We start from the raw sequence: 4,841 nt of genomic DNA, 5'->3' as shown, positions 1-4,841 counted from the left end.
CCAGTTCTCTGCTCTGCCTGGGGCCTGGGGACACTTTCTCTGTCCTGTCCCTCAGTGGGACCCATTAAAGGTCCAAGAAATTTTGGAGTTGGATTCTGACTTGGAGTTCTGGAGAGGTTTCTTCAGCTCCCTCTCAGGGACTGATGTTCAGGGCCTGAGCACAAAGCCCCAGAGGCTCATTAATGTCCTTGTGCTGTGTCTGTGCTGCTGAGTTTAGCCTGGCACAGAGGCAGCTCCTGGTAACCAAGCAAAGCTTCAAAAGCACATTTCTATTGATGAGCAGCTCTTCTGCTAGCCCAGCAGGGCTGGGGCACTGCCTGCAGCCACCCCGGGCACAGCACAGAGGCACAGAGAGCTTCAATCAGTCAGGGCTGGGAAGGTGCTGAGAAGTGCCTGGGGCACAATCACTGCCAGTCCTTGGCACAAGGAACCTCTGGCTGCAGGACAATGCAGCTGCAGCTCCTGGAGCCATCTCCTCAAGCTGGAACCTCCCAATGCCTACAGACTCTGTGAGTACATTCTCTGATTTTCTCTTGAGCAGAGAAACCAGAGGTGCCCCGGTCGTTCCAGCAGTGCAGGGTCCTGCAGCCCAGGGCGCTGTGTTGGGGCAGGGACTCTGCTGCCTGCCAGGGACAGCTCTCAGCCAGCCCTGGCAGCTGCTCCCAGCACTGGGGGACAAGATCTGAGTGGGAGGAGACAGCTGGTAAGGCTTGGAAGTGTTCTCCTTGTGTGGGGAGGATGCTGCATTGTTCAGGACTGCTCCCAGCATGGCATTTAACTGCAGAACATTTCCACGTAGATTGTAAAGGGTGCTTAGAGAGGCAGGGACTGCATGAAAGGGAAAATCCTGCTTTTTAAATCTACTGCTCTGAGTTGACTGGATGGGAAATTCCCCATAGATATTCATCTCTCAGTTCAGGTTGAGAAAGATAAATAAAATCTTTCACAGATGTTAAAAACCAGGCTGTGACAGATATCACCATAGGTCCCCTCACAGGCAGCATCAGTGTCGCTTTGCTCTGTCATTGCCCTCAGAGCCTGCAAAGCCAGAGATGCCCCTGGGCAGTGCCTGATCTGGGAGGGGTCTGCAGGGCAGAGCTGAGCCCCCAGGGCTGGGCTGGGCTCTGGCAGCACTGGCAGGGCCCAGCCCTGGGCACAGGGAAGCAGCTGCTGGCAGGGACAGCTCCAGGCAGCAGAGCCCCGGGCAGGCAGTGGGGGGAAAGTGCCCCCAAGCTGTGCTGGGGTATTTAAAGTCCTCCCCAAACCCAACTATCCCATGATTACTTTTTTACAGATCCCCATGCCAAGGCACAGGAAATGTCCAACAGCAGCTCCATCAGGCACTTCCTCCTGCTGGCATTGGCAGACACACGGCAGCTGCAGCTCCTGCACTTCTGCCTCTTGCTGGGCATCTCCCTGGCTGCCCTCCTGGGCAACGGCCTCATCATCAGCGCCGTAGCCTGCAGCCACCACCTGCACACGCCCATGTTCTTCTTCCTGCTCAACCTGGCCCTCAGTGACCTGGGCTGCATCTGCACCACTGTCCCCAAAGTCATGCACAATTCCCTCTGGAATACCAGGGACATCTCCTACAAAGGATGTGCTGCACAGCTATTTTTCTTTATGTTCTTCCTCTCAGCAGAGCTTTCCCTCCTTACCATCATGTGCTACGACCGCTACGTGTCCATCTGCAAACCCCTGCACTACGGGACCCTCCTGGGCAGCAGAGCTTGTGCCCACATGGCAGCAGCTGCCTGGGCCAGTGCCTTTCTCCATGCTCTGCTGCACATGGCCAATATATTTTCCCTACCCCTGTGCCATGGCAATGCCCTGGGCCAATTCTTCTGCGAAATCCCACAGATCCTTAAGCTCTCTTGCTCACGCTCCAACCTCAGGGAATTTGAGTTCATTGCAGTTAGTGCCTTTTTGGTATTTCCTTGTTTTGTGTTCATTGTTTTCTCCTATGTGCAGATCTTCAGGGCTGTGCTGAGGATCCCCTCTTAGCAGGGACGGCACAAAGCCTTTTCCACCTGCCTCCCTCACCTGGCTGTGGTCTCCCTGCTCATCAGCACTTTCACATTTGCTCACCTGAAGCCCCCTTCCATGTCCTCCCCATCCCTGGATCTGGCCCTGTCAGTTCTGTACTCGGTGGTGCCTCCAGCCCTGAACCCTCTCATCTAAAGCCTGAGGAACCAGAAGCTCAAGGCTGCAGTGTGGACACTGATGACTGGATGGTTTCAGGACTATTAAACTGCTGGCTAACTGTTGCAAATCACTTGCAATAAAAGTAATTTTTTATACTCTTGTTGGCTTCATTTTGGGGATCTTTTACTTTGTTTTTCTTTTTTCATATTGTCCAAAAAAGAAATGTCATTGTTTGTGCCATTTCTCATTTTGTTTCTCTCTACCTTCCCTGTGGACACAGACTGCGTCAATGAGGGGCTGCACTCTTGGTGGCTTTAAATGAACTAAAGGATCTCCCAGCAAAGTTTTCTGAAGAGATCCCCCTTTTGTTGCCTTCTCTGGAGCTGCAGCAGCAATGTCTGTGTGCAGAGCTGGGGGCAGATCAGTGCTGGCCCAGCAGCTGTGCCCAGCAGCAGCAGCACTTGGTGTTGCCAGTGCTGCTGCCGTGGCCCTGCCCCGCTGCCCTGCTGGCCTTGGTGTTGCTGTAGGGCCTGAGTGCTCTCGGGGCTGGGCACAGCCCTGGGGGTGGCAGTGCCAGGGCTGCAGCAGGGACAGGCCATGGGCACTGCTGGGGCAGCGCTGATGCCTCAGGCCAGGCCCTGGGGGCTCCAGGCTCCTTGCCCAGTCTCTCTCAAGACCATGCCCAGGCCAATGCTCAGCACAGAAAAGCCCCGTGAGCAGCCCCAGGCTGGCCGTGGGCAGGCTGGGGGCAAACAGCATGGCTGAGGCTCTGCAAGGGCCATGGAGCAGACGGGAAGGAGCAGCAGAGCAGGGGCTGATCCATCCCCAGTGCGCTGCACAGCCCAGGGCAGCGTCCCAGAGCGTCCTCATGGAGCTGCCAACAACATCCCCCCTCTGCAGCCCTGGCCTCTCCCCCAGCTCACACAGGTGCCCCAGCCTTGCAGGCACACACACGGCAGCACTGGCTCAGCAGCCCCTGTTTGCATTGCACACAGCAGGGGGAGCACCCCCATGCTGTTGCTGTGGAACATGAACCTGAGGGAGTGTTAAGGTTTTGGCCTGGCAAAGCCAGAGCCCCCATGGGTACACCTTCTCCCCGGTGTCTGCTGTGAGATGTGACCAGGAATAAGCAAAGCAGGCTCCAACTTAAACATAAAGAAAAGTTTATTAACTAAACTACACACAAAAAGTTACTAAACTACACACAAAAGAAAAAAGAAAGAAAACACTAGGAAAATGAAAACCTCACAAAAAACACTCTCCCCCTCCTCCCCCCTAAATTCCCAATACAATACATCCTCCAAAATCACCAATTCTGGGTCCAGCACCACCCTTTAGAATGCTCAACTTTCAGTTCCTCAAGAGGAGAGGGAGTCCTTCTGTGTGTTGTGGTGGCCTTTTCTGTCCTTGTTCCGGTGCTCTCACCATCGAACAAGAATCAGGGCTGCTTCCAGGGTTGTCTTTTTTTAAGGATGCTTTGTCCAGTTCCAGAAAAACACAGTATCTCACCTTCTCACCTTTGGGACATCCGTCCCCCCCATATTTTATATACCCCCTGGGGCCGAGGGGTACCCACACTGAATCTTCTCTGGCACTGGGACATTTCTCCCTCTGGACTCAGTCTCTGTATCTCACGGAAACATAGCTCTGTCCATGGCTACACAAAAGAGTCCAGCATCAAATGCCACTCCATCTTCTCCCTTCTTTCAACATCTCTCATTCTCTCTCTGGTCCAGACCCCCATCACTGGTTCATTTCCTTCGTCCTCCTCCACTCTTATCACTCGTCTAGGAAGGGTTAATGTTCTGTAGGGTTTTCATTGTCCAAAAGGGGTTAAAAACTCCTCCAGGCGGCTGGACTCCTGGCTGCACCCCCCCCCATCTCCTCAGCTGGGCTGCCTGCTGCCAGCACATATTTACTGAATTTCAAGGTAACGACACAGACTGCACTCTCTCTCTCTCTCTCTATCTGTCTCCGTGGGGGGGGGGCGGGAAAGGCTGCCCGATGTATCTTGGGGCTCCTCCACCCTTCCATCCTCCAGGGCCTCCTCACTCCCATGTCTGTCCAGGCCCAGGCCTACCGCATGGCTGCCCCTCCCCTGCCCAGCGGCAGCGGCTAGACGGGGGAGGGAGATCCAACCTCCTTCCCTCGAAGTCCCAAGAGAGCCTCCCAGCCCCGAAGCTCTGCTTTTAACCCCTGGGTGTTCTCGGAGGTGTGTCCTAAAACCCACTGGCTACCCCAGGTGCCAATATCAAAATCCAAGCACCCATTGGTTTGACCAGAACATCCCAGAATTCCCACTTCTTTCTGGTCAAACCACCACAGTCTACACATTTATCAAAGTCTTTATTCTTTCTTTGACAAATCTGTGTAAAAGACATAGTGTGTAACTTATCTGGAAGTGCAAGAAATGCATTACATGCTAGTTGTTGGTTCATCTGTAACACTTGATCAATGCTCCTAGCCTGGGCAGTGGCAGTAGCCCAGGGCCCTTTGCCAAGTAACTGTTGTGCTGTTAAACCATACAGAGGATACCCTGCACTCTAGGTCTTGCTGCTCCTTGAGCACACTTTTCCTCCCAGCTTTTATGAAACATCACCTGCTGATAGGGTGGCATTCAAAGTCTTTTTAGAGTATGCATACCAGCAGGAATTATTGTGTTAGATGCAAAAATATACTGCAGAAGTGACTGTGAA

At 53.6% G+C, this 4,841-nt stretch overlaps 1 pseudogene; it reads left to right on the top strand.

Moving 5' to 3' along the window:
• Positions 1-1,317: 1,317 nt before the first annotated feature.
• LOC132085971 (olfactory receptor 14J1-like) lies at positions 1,318-2,181 on the top strand (annotated as a pseudogene).
• Positions 2,182-4,841: the final 2,660 nt, after the last annotated feature.

Source organism: Ammospiza nelsoni, chromosome 34 (assembly GCF_027579445.1).
Source record: "Ammospiza nelsoni isolate bAmmNel1 chromosome 34, bAmmNel1.pri, whole genome shotgun sequence".
Classification (NCBI taxonomy): Eukaryota; Metazoa; Chordata; class Aves; order Passeriformes; family Passerellidae; genus Ammospiza; species Ammospiza nelsoni.
The sequence above is the reverse complement of the archived record's forward strand: the minus strand, read 5'-3'. Positions and strand labels throughout refer to the sequence as shown.